The sequence below is a fragment of the Hyla sarda genome, chromosome 6, assembly GCF_029499605.1.
Source record: "Hyla sarda isolate aHylSar1 chromosome 6, aHylSar1.hap1, whole genome shotgun sequence".
In the NCBI taxonomy this organism is placed as follows: Eukaryota; Metazoa; Chordata; class Amphibia; order Anura; family Hylidae; genus Hyla; species Hyla sarda.
The window spans coordinates 74,276,610-74,290,114 of NC_079194.1; the positions used below are offsets into that span (position 1 = coordinate 74,276,610).

Below are 13,505 nucleotides of genomic sequence, written 5' to 3' on the forward strand. Positions count from 1 at the left end.
TACAGTATCTCCCATAATTGAGTCCACCCCTCACATTATATACAGTATATTCCATAATTGAGTCCACCCCTCACATTATATACAGTATCTCCCATAAGTGAGTCCACCCCTCACATTATATACAGTATATTCCATAATTGAGTCCACCCCTCACATTATATACAGTATCTCCCATAATTGAGTCCACCCCTCACATTATATACAGTATCTCCCATAAGTGAGTCCACCCCTCACATTATATATACAGTATCTCTCATAAGTGACTCTACCCCTCACATTATATACAGTATCTCCTATAAGTGAGTCCACCCCTCACATTATATATACAGTATCTCCCATAAGTGACTCCACCCCTCACATTATATACAGTATATTCCATAATTGAGTCCACCCCTCACATTATATACAGTATCTCCCATAATTGAGTCCACCCCTCACATTATATACAGTATATTCCATAATTGAGTCCACCCCTCACATTATATACAGTATCTCCCATAATTGAGTCCACCCCTCACATTATATACAGTATCTCCCATAAGTGAGTCCACCCCTCACATTATATATACAGTATCTCTCATAAGTGACTCTACCCCTCACATTATATACAGTATCTCCTATAAGTGAGTCCACCCCTCACATTATATATACAGTATCTCCCATAAGTGACTCCACCCCTCACATTATATACAGTATCTCCCATAAGTGAGTCCACCCCTCACATTATATACAGTATCTCCCATAAGTGAGTCCACCCCTCACATTATATATACAGTATCTCCCATAAGTGAGTCCACCCCTCACATTATATACAGTATCTCCCATAAGTGAGTCCACCCCTCACATTATATACAGTATCTCCCATAAGTGACTCCACCCCTCACATTATATACAGTATATACCATAAGTGAGTCCATCCCTCACATTATATATACAGTATCTCCCATAAGTGAGTCCACCCCTCACATTATATACAATATCTCCCATAAGTGAGTCCACTCCTCACATTATATACAGTATCTCCCATAAGTGAGTCCACCCCTCACATTATATATACAGTATCTCCCATAAGTGAGTCCACCCCTCACATTATATATACAGTATATCCCATAAGTAAGTCCACCCCTCACATTATATATACAGTATATCCCATAAGTAAGTCCACCCCTCACATTATATACAATATCTCCCATAAGTGAGTCCACTCCTCACATTATATATACAGTATCTCCCATAAGTGAGTCCACCCCTCACATTATATATACAGTATATCCCATAAGTGAGTCCACCCCTCACATTATATATACAGTATCTCCCATAAGTGAGTCCACTTCTCACATTATATACAGTATATTCCATAAGTGAGTCCACCCCCCACATTATACACAGTATCTCCCATAAGTGAGTCCACCCCTCACATTATATACAGTATATACCATAAGTGAGTCCATCCCTCACATTATATATACAGTATCTCCCATAAGTGAGTCCACCCCTCACATTATATACAATATCTCCCATAAGTGAGTCCACTCCTCACATTATATACAGTATCTCCCATAAGTGAGTCCACCCCTCACATTATATATACAGTATCTCCCATAAGTGAGTCCACCCCTCACATTATATATACAGTATATCCCATAAGTAAGTCCACCCCTCACATTATATATACAGTATATCCCATAAGTAAGTCCACCCCTCACATTATATACAATATCTCCCATAAGTGAGTCCACTCCTCACATTATATATACAGTATCTCCCATAAGTGAGTCCACCCCTCACATTATATATACAGTATATCCCATAAGTGAGTCCACCCCTCACATTATATATACAGTATCTCCCATAAGTGAGTCCACTTCTCACATTATATACAGTATATTCCATAAGTGAGTCCACCCCCCACATTATACACAGTATCTCCCATAAGTGAGTCCACTTCTCACATTATATACAGTATCTCCCATAAGTGAGTCCACCCCTCACATTATATATACAGTATCTCCCATAAGTGACTCCACCCCTCACATTATATACAGTATCTCCCATAAGTGAGTCCACCCCTCACATTATATACAGTATCTCCCATAAGTGAGTCCACCCCTCACATTATATATACAGTATCTCCCATAAGTGAGTCCACCCCTCACATTATATACAGTATCTCCCATAAGTGAGTCCACCCCTCACATTATATACAGTATCTCCCATAAGTGACTCCACCCCTCACATTATATACAGTATATACCATAAGTGAGTCCATCCCTCACATTATATATACAGTATCTCCCATAAGTGAGTCCACCCCTCACATTATATACAATATCTCCCATAAGTGAGTCCACTCCTCACATTATATACAGTATCTCCCATAAGTGAGTCCACCCCTCACATTATATATACAGTATCTCCCATAAGTGAGTCCACCCCTCACATTATATATACAGTATATCCCATAAGTAAGTCCACCCCTCACATTATATATACAGTATATCCCATAAGTAAGTCCACCCCTCACATTATATACAATATCTCCCATAAGTGAGTCCACTCCTCACATTATATATACAGTATCTCCCATAAGTGAGTCCACCCCTCACATTATATATACAGTATATCCCATAAGTGAGTCCACCCCTCACATTATATATACAGTATCTCCCATAAGTGAGTCCACTTCTCACATTATATACAGTATATTCCATAAGTGAGTCCACCCCCCACATTATACACAGTATCTCCCATAAGTGAGTCCACCCCTCACATTATATACAGTATATACCATAAGTGAGTCCATCCCTCACATTATATATACAGTATCTCCCATAAGTGAGTCCACCCCTCACATTATATACAATATCTCCCATAAGTGAGTCCACTCCTCACATTATATACAGTATCTCCCATAAGTGAGTCCACCCCTCACATTATATATACAGTATCTCCCATAAGTGAGTCCACCCCTCACATTATATATACAGTATATCCCATAAGTAAGTCCACCCCTCACATTATATATACAGTATATCCCATAAGTAAGTCCACCCCTCACATTATATACAATATCTCCCATAAGTGAGTCCACTCCTCACATTATATATACAGTATCTCCCATAAGTGAGTCCACCCCTCACATTATATATACAGTATATCCCATAAGTGAGTCCACCCCTCACATTATATATACAGTATCTCCCATAAGTGAGTCCACTTCTCACATTATATACAGTATATTCCATAAGTGAGTCCACCCCCCACATTATACACAGTATCTCCCATAAGTGAGTCCACTTCTCACATTATATACAGTATCTCCCATAAGTGAGTCCACCCCTCACATTATACACAGTATCTCCCATAAGTGAGTCCACCCCTCACATTATATATACAGTATATCCCATAAGTGAGTCCACCCCTCACATTATATACAGTATCTCCCATAAGTGAGTCCACTTCTCACATTATATACAGTATCTCCCATAAGTGAGTCCACCCCTCACATTATATACAGTATATTCCATAAGTGAGTCCACCCCTCACATTATATACAGTATCTCCCATAAGTGAGTCCACTTCTCACATTATATACAGTATCTCCCATAAGTGAGTCCACTTCTCACATTATATACAGTATCTCCCATAAGTGAGTCCACTTCTCACATTATATACAGTATCTCCCATAAGTGACTCCACCCCTCACATTATACACAGTATCTCCCATAAGCGAGTCCACTCCTCACATTATATACAGTATATCCCATAAGTGAGTCCACCCCTCACATTATATACAGTATCTCCTATGAGTGAGTCCACCCCTCACATTATATATACAGTATCTCCTATGAGTGAGTCCACCCCTCACATTATATATACAGTATCTCCCATAAGTGAGTCCACCCCTCACATTATATACAGTATCTCCCATAAGTGACTCCACCCCTCACATTATATACAGTATCTCCTATATGTGACTCCACCCCTCACATTATATACAGTATATCCCATAAGTGAGTCCACCCCTCACATTATATATACAGTATCTCCCATAAGTGAATCCACCCCTCACATTATATATACAGTATCTCCCATAAGTGAGTCCACCCCTCACATTATACACAGTATCTCCCATAAGTGAGTCCACCCCTCACATTATATACAGTATCTCCCATAAGTGAGTCCACCCCTCACATTATATACAGTATCTCCCATAAGTGAGTCCACCCCTCACATTATATATACAGTATCTCCCATAAGTGACTCCACCCCTCACATTATATACAGTATCTCCCATAAGTGAGTCCACCCATCACATTATATATACAGTATCTCCCATAAGTGACTCCACCCCTCACATTATATACAGTATCTCCCATAAGTGAGTCCACCCCTCACATTATACACAGTATCTCCCATAAGTGAGTCCACCCCTCACATTATATATACAGTATCTCCCATAAGTGAGTCCACCCCTCACATTATATACAGTATATCCCATAAGTGGGTCCACCCCTCACATTATATATACAGTATCTCCCATAAGTGAGTCTACCCCTCACATTATATACAGTATCTCCCATAAGTGAGTCCACCCCTCACATTATATATACAGTATCTCCCATAAGTGACTCCACCCCTCACATTATATACAGTATCTCCCATAAGTGAGTCCACCCCTCACATTATATACAGTATCTCCCATAAGTGACTCCACCCCTCACATTATATACAGTATCTCCCATAAGTGAGTCCACCCCTCACATTATATACAGTATCTCACATAAGTGACTCCACCCCTCACATTATATACAGTATCTCCCATAAGTGAGTCCACCCCTCACATTATATACAGTATCTCACATAAGTGACTCTACCCCTCACATTATATACAGTATCTCCTATAAGTGACTCCACCCCTCACATTATATATACAGTATCTCCCATAAGTGAGTCTACCCCTCACATTATATACAGTATCTCCCATAAGTGAGTCCACCCCTCACATTATATATACAGTATCTCCCATAAGTGAGTCCACCCCTCACATTATATACAGTATCTCCCATAAGTGAGTCCACCCCTCACATTATATATATAGTATCTCCCATAAGTGAGTCCACCCCTCACATTATATATACAGTATCTCCCATAAGTGAGTCCACCCCTCACATTATATACAGTATATCCCACAAGTGAGTCCACCCCTCACATTATATATACAGTATATCCCATAAGTGAGTCCACCCCTCACATTATATATACAGTATCTCCCATAAGTGAGTCCACCCTCACATTATATATACAGTATCTCCCATAAGTGAGTCCACCCCTCACATTATATATACAGTATCTCCCATAAGTGAGTCCACCCCTCACATTATATACAGTATCTCCCATAAGTGAGTCCACCCCTCACATTATATACAGTATCTCCCATAAGTGAGTCCACCCCTCACATTATATACAGTATCTCCCATAAGTGACTCCACCCCTCACATTATATACAGTATATACCATAAGTGAGTCCACCCCTCACATTATATATACAGTATCTCCCATAAGTGAGTCCACCCCTCACATTATATACAATATCTCCCATAAGTGAGTCCACTCCTCACATTATATACAGTATCTCCCATAAGTGAGTCCACCCCTCACATTATATATACAGTATCTCCCATAAGTGAGTCCACCCCTCACATTATATATACAGTATATCCCATAAGTGAGTCCACCCCTCACATTATATATACAGTATATCCCATAAGTAAGTCCACCCCTCACATTATATACAATATCTCCCATAAGTGAGTCCACTCCTCACATTATATATACAGTATCTCCCATAAGTGAGTCCACCCCTCACATTATATATACAGTATATCCCATAAGTGAGTCCACCCCTCACATTATATATACAGTATCTCCCATAAGTGAGTCCACCCCTCACATTATATACAGTATATTCCATAAGTGAGTCCACCCCTCACATTATACACAGTATCTCCCATAAGTGAGTCCACTTCTCACATTATATACAGTATCTCCCATAAGTGAGTCCACCCCTCACATTATACACAGTATCTCCCATAAGTGAGTCCACTTCTCACATTATATACAGTATATCCCATAAGTGAGTCCACCCCTCACATTATATACAGTATCTCCCATAAGTGAGTCCACTTCTCACATTATATACAGTATCTCCCATAAGTGAGTCCACCCCTCACATTATACACAGTATCTCCCATAAGCGAGTCCACCCCTCACATTATACACAGTATCTCCCATAAGTGACTCCACCCCTCACATTATATATACAGTATCTCCTATGAGTGAGTCCACCCCTCACATTATATATACAGTATATCCCATAAGTGAGTCCACCCCTCACATTATATACAGTATCTCCCATAAGTGACTCCACCCCTCACATTATATACAGTATCTCCTATATGTGACTCCACCCCTCACATTATATACAGTATATCCCATAAGTGAGTCCACCCCTCACATTATATATACAGTATATCCCATAAGTGAGTCCACCCCTCACATTATATACAGTATCTCCCATAAGTGAGTCCACCCCTCACATTATATACAGTATCTCCTATATGTGACTCCACCCCTCACATTATATACAGTATCTCCCATAAGTGAGTCCACCCCTCACATTATACACAGTATCTCCCATAAGTGAGTCCACCCCTCACATTATATACAGTATCTCCCATAAGTGAGTCCACCCCTCACATTATATACAGTATCTCCCATAAGTGACTCCACCCCTCACATTATATATACAGTATCTCCCATAAGTGACTCCACCCCTCACATTATATATACAGTATCTCCCATAAGTGACTCCACCCCTCACATTATATACAGTATCTCCCATAAGTGACTCCACCCCTCACATTATATATACAGTATCTCCCATAAGTGAGTCCACCCCTCACATTATATACAGTATATCCCATAAGTGACTCCACCCCTCACATTATATACAGTATATCCCATAAGTGAGTCCACCCCTCACATTATATACAGTATCTCCCATAAGTGAGTCCACCCCTCACATTATATACAATATCTCCCATAAGTGAGTCCACTCCTCACATTATATACAGTATCTCCCATAAGTGAGTCCACCCCTCACATTATATATACAGTATCTCCCATAAGTGAGTCCACCCCTCACATTATATATACAGTATATCCCATAAGTGAGTCCACCCCTCACATTATATATACAGTATATCCCATAAGTAAGTCCACCCCTCACATTATATACAATATCTCCCATAAGTGAGTCCACCCCTCACATTATATATACAGTATCCCCCATAAGTGAGTCCACCCCTCACATTATATATACAGTATATCCCATAAGTGAGTCCACCCCTCACATTATATATACAGTATCTCCCATAAGTGAGTCCACCCCTCACATTATATATACAGTATCTCCCATAAGTGACTCCACCCCTCACATTATATACAATATCTCCCATAAGTGAGTCCACCCCTCACATTATATACAGTATCTCACATAAGTGAGTCCACCCCTCACATTATATATACAGTATCCCCCATAAGTGAGTCCACCCCTCACATTATATATACAGTATATCCCATAAGTGACTCTACCCCTCACATTATATACAGTATCTCCTATAAGTGACTCCACCCCTCACATTATATATACAGTATCTCCCATAAGTGAGTCTACCCCTCACATTATATACAGTATCTCCCATAAGTGAGTCCACCCCTCACATTATATATACAGTATCTCCCATAAGTGAGTCCACCCCTCACATTATATACAGTATCTCCCATAAGTGAGTCCACCCCTCACATTATATACAGTATCTCCCATAAGTGAGTCCACCCCTCACATTATATATATAGTATCTCCCATAAGTGAGTCCACCCCTTACATTATATATACAGTATCTCCCATAAGTGAGTCCACCCCTCACATTATATATACAGTATCTCCCATAAGTGAGTCCACCCCTCACATTATATACAGTATATCCCACAAGTGAGTCCACCCCTCACATTATATATACAGTATATCCCATAAGTGAGTCCACCCCTCACATTATATATACAGTATCTCCCATAAGTGAGTCCACCCTCACATTATATATACAGTATCTCCCATAAGTGAGTCCACCCCTCACATTATATATACAGTATCTCCCATAAGTGAGTCCACCCCTCACATTATATACAGTATCTCCCATAAGTGAGTCCACCCCTCACATTATATACAGTATCTCCCATAAGTGAGTCCACCCCTCACATTATATACAGTATCTCCCATAAGTGACTCCACCCCTCACATTATATACAGTATATACCATAAGTGAGTCCACCCCTCACATTATATATACAGTATCTCCCATAAGTGAGTCCACCCCTCACATTATATACAATATCTCCCATAAGTGAGTCCACTCCTCACATTATATACAGTATCTCCCATAAGTGAGTCCACCCCTCACATTATATATACAGTATCTCCCATAAGTGAGTCCACCCCTCACATTATATATACAGTATATCCCATAAGTGAGTCCACCCCTCACATTATATATACAGTATATCCCATAAGTAAGTCCACCCCTCACATTATATACAATATCTCCCATAAGTGAGTCCACTCCTCACATTATATATACAGTATCTCCCATAAGTGAGTCCACCCCTCACATTATATATACAGTATATCCCATAAGTGAGTCCACCCCTCACATTATATATACAGTATCTCCCATAAGTGAGTCCACCCCTCACATTATATACAGTATATTCCATAAGTGAGTCCACCCCTCACATTATACACAGTATCTCCCATAAGTGAGTCCACTTCTCACATTATATACAGTATCTCCCATAAGTGAGTCCACCCCTCACATTATACACAGTATCTCCCATAAGTGAGTCCACTTCTCACATTATATACAGTATATCCCATAAGTGAGTCCACCCCTCACATTATATACAGTATCTCCCATAAGTGAGTCCACTTCTCACATTATATACAGTATATTCCATAAGTGAGTCCACCCCTCACATTATACACAGTATCTCCCATAAGTGAGTCCACTTCTCACATTATATACAGTATCTCCCATAAGTGAGTCCACCCCTCACATTATATATACAGTATCTCCCATAAGTGAGTCCACCCCTCACATTATATACAGTATCTCCCATAAGCGAGTCCACCCCTCACATTATATATACAGTATCTCCTATGAGTGAGTCCACCCCTCACATTATATATACAGTATCTCCCATAAGTGAGTCCACCCCTCACATTATATACAGTATCTCCCATAAGTGACTCCACCCCTCACATTATATACAGTATCTCCTATATGTGACTCCACCCCTCACATTATATACAGTATATCCCATAAGTGAGTCCACCCCTCACATTATATATACAGTATATCCCATAAGTGAGTCCACCCCTCACATTATATACAGTATCTCCCATAAGTGAGTCCACCCCTCACATTATATACAGTATCTCCTATATGTGACTCCACCCCTCACATTATATACAGTATCTCCCATAAGTGAGTCCACCCCTCACATTATATATACAGTATCTCCCATAAGTGAGTCCACCCCTCACATTATATACAGTATCTCCCATAAGTGAGTCCACCCCTCACATTATATACAGTATCTCCCATAAGTGACTCCACCCCTCACATTATATATACAGTATCTCCCATAAGTGACTCCACCCCTCACATTATATATACAGTATCTCCCATAAGTGACTCCACCCCTCACATTATATACAGTATCTCCCATAAGTGACTCCACCCCTCACATTATATATACAGTATCTCCCATAAGTGAGTCCACCCCTCACATTATATACAGTATATCCCATAAGTGACTCCACCCCTCACATTATATATACAGTATCTCCCATAAGAGAGTCCACCCCTCACATTATATATACAGTATCTCCCATAAGTGAGTCCACCCCTCACATTATATATACAGTATCTTTCATAAGTGACTCCACCCCTCACATTATATATACAGTATCTCCCATAAGTGAGTCCACTTCTCACATTATATACAGTATCTCCCATAAGTAACTCCACCCCTCACATTATATATACAGTATATCCCATAAGTGACTCCACCCCTCACATTATATATACAGTATCTCCCATAAGTGACTCCACCCCTCACATTATATATACAGTATCTCCCATAAGTGACTCCACCCCTCACATTATATATACAGTATCTCCCATAAGTGAGTCCACCCCTCACATTATATACAGTATATCCCATAAGTGACTCCACCCCTCACATTATATATACAGTATCTCCCATAAGAGAGTCCACCCCTCACATTATATATACAGTATCTCCCATAAGTGAGTCCACCCCTCACATTATATACAGTATCTCCCATAAGTGAGTCCACCCCTCACATTATATACAGTATCTCCCATAAGTGACTCCACCCCTCACATTATATATACAGTATCTCCCATAAGTGACTCCACCCCTCACATTATATATACAGTATCTCCCATAAGTGACTCCACCCCTCACATTATATATACAGTATCTCTCATAAGTGAGTCCACCCCTCACATTATATCTACAGTATATTTCATAAGTGAGTCCACCCCTCACATTATATATACAGTATCTCACATAAGTGAGTCCACCCCTCACATTATATATACAGTATCTCACATAAGTGAGTCCACCCCTCACATTATATATACAGTACTGGCTGGTAGTGCGGGGAACGCTGATCAGTTTGATCCTTACTGTGCCCGGATCCGCTTTAATCTTCTATTTTCAATATATGCTAATGAGGTGCTAACTAGCACCGTCCAGGCTAAATGGCACTCTGATGTCACCGTTGCCGGCCGCAGCGCCCCCCAGCTCATCAATATTCTTCCCCTCCCTCTGCCTCTTCTCCCCGCTCTGTAATGTAGAGAGAGGGGAGGAATATTGATGATGTCAGCGGCACTGACATCAGAGTGCTAGTTAGCATCTCATTAGCTTATCCCAAAAATAGAAGATTAAGGCCGAACAGCGCGGCGGGGTCGGGCACGGTAACCATCAAACTGATCAGCACAGCGAACCTAGTGCCGGCGAGTGCTGCTAGCAGCCACTATTTGCAGAATATCCACCTGTGTTTTCAGGGGAGAACATTACGCAAATATTCTCCGGTGTTAACGTCCCCTAAAGATGCTTGAAACGGATTTCGCTGATTTTCATACAGCAAGATGAGTTTCCTGTTGACTTACATTAAAAAAAATAAAGAAGTGGCTGTCCAGGCATGCTGGGAGTTGTAGTTTTTCCTCAGCTAGAGGGACCCTGTGGGGGAAACACTGGTATGGAGGGATCAGAAGTGGCTGCGGCCCCGAAGTTGTCAAAAAAAAAAACCCTGCTGCGGCCACTTGCAGATTACGATGTGACCCCATCCACCTGCGTTACATCTTTGGTCGCTTGGCCCGGGTTGCTGTGTAGCCCCATCCTAATTCATGGGCCTCTAATACCTATTGCAATGATCTCAAAACTACAACTCCCAGCATTCCCAGACAGTGAGTTGTAGTTGTGCAACAGCTGGAGGCCCAGAGTATGGAGACCCCTGGCCTAGAAGACTTCTCTGTTGCTAAACTCTAAATCAGTGTTTCCCAACCAAGGTGCCTCTGCCCTGACAGCCAATGGTTATAAAATACTACAACTCCCATCATGTCCCGACATCCACATATAAAGCAGTGTTTCCCAACATGTTATGAGACTATAACTCATCATGACCCAACATTGACATGAAGCGGGATTTCCTAACCCTTCTCTATGTTGATGTGATGGACATGATGGGAGCTGTAGTCTCTTAATAGCTGTAGAGTCGCATGTTGGTTAACACTGCTTTATATGCGGATGTCAGAAGATGATGGGAGTTGTATTATAACAGCCTTTGGCTGTCTAGGCATGCTGGGAGTTGTAGTTTTGCGATAGCTGGAGGCAGCTGTATGAGACTACAACTCTGATCAAATCCCAACATCCCCATAAAGCAGCATTACTAAATGTGAGGCTCTCTGGCTGCTGCAAAACTACAACTCCCATCGTGCCTGGCCAGCGTTTGGATTGGAGTTTTGCTAGAGCCAGAGAGTCACAGCTTGAGGAAAGCTGCTCTTATTCTTTATGGCAGTGTTTCCCAACCAGGGTGCCTCCAGCTGTTGCAAAACTACAACTCCCAGCATGCCCGGAATGCTAAAGCCAGAGAGTCCCAGCTTGGGGAAAGCTGCTCTTATTCTTTAGGGCAGTGTTTCCCAACCAGGGTGCCTCCAGCTGTTGCAAAACTACAACTCCCAGCATGCCCGGAATGCTAAAGCCAGAGAGTCCCAGCTTGGGGAAAGCTGCTCTTATTCTTTAGGGCAGTGTTTCCCAACCAGGGTGACTCCAGCTGTTGCAAAACTACAACTCCCAGCATGCCCGGACTGCTAAAGCCAGACAGTCCCAGCTTGGGGAAAGCTGCTCTTATTCTTTATGGCAGTGTTTCCCAACCAGGGTGCCTCCAGCTGTTGCAAAACTACAACTCCCAGCATGCCCGGAATGCTAAAGCCAGAGAGTCCCAGCTTGGGGAAAGCTGCTCTTATTCTTTAGGGCAGTGTTTCCCAACCAGGGTGCCTCCAGCTGTTGCAAAACTACAACTCCCAGCATGCCCGGACTGCTAAAGCCAGACAGTCCCAGCTTGGGGAAAGCTGCTCGGCTGTCCGGGCATGCTGGGAGTTGTAGTTTTGCAACAGCTGGAGGCACCCTGGTTGGGAAACACTGCTTTATAGGTTTTTCTCATTGTCACATATATTCATCAGTAACATTGTAGATTAGTGGTACTACAACTCCCAGTATGCTGTGACCAAGAGGAGCACGCTGGGAGTTGTAGTCCTGTAACCATATGGATATACAGGGTGAGGGGCAGTGACACAGGTGATGCCAGGTGGAGGGGCACAACCAGTGGTCTATGCTGGGTTCCTCGGGTGAGGAGCAATGAATGAAACCAGTAGGTAATAGCGGCAGCCGGGGCACACAACACACAAAGGACACCGGTGCCCGCCACCATCCCCACGTCCTCCCCGGACCCCTGTACTCACCGAGCGCCGCCGCCCTCCGGACAGGCGCTGCCGCTGCCACGCAGGAGTCGCCAGGGCTGCACTGAGCACCGGCCGGGACCGTCACACACACAACCGGGATCAATGAACTACTGTGGGTACCGACCAGGCCTCAAGCACAACACCGGCCAACCTGCAGAGGGCAGCAGCAAGCACAGAACACTGAGGGGGAGGGGCTACACACTCGGCCTCCACCACTATCAACAGGTGGGCGGGGCTACAAGCGTGAGCGCGCCTGCGGCGTACCCTAAGAAAGGGCGGGGCTACTGATGATCCGCTACTACGCAGGACGCAGCGTGCTAAGCGCTTGAC

At 42.4% G+C, this 13,505-nt stretch overlaps 1 protein-coding gene across 13 annotated transcripts in view; it reads right to left on the minus strand.

Annotated features, from left to right (window-relative positions):
• Positions 1 to 13,500, minus strand: part of PBRM1 (polybromo 1) — a 123,988-nt gene extending 110,488 nt beyond the window's left edge. For 6 of the 13 annotated variants that reach the window (XM_056524151.1, XM_056524150.1, XM_056524157.1 and 3 more), the window contains exon 1: positions 13,176 to 13,500. The gene's annotated coding sequence lies outside the window, so the exon portion shown is untranslated. The remainder of the gene's footprint in view (positions 1 to 13,175) is intronic. The other 7 variants (XM_056524161.1, XM_056524159.1, XM_056524156.1 and 4 more) reach the window with 3 other exon arrangements.
• Positions 13,501 to 13,505: the final 5 nt, after the last annotated feature.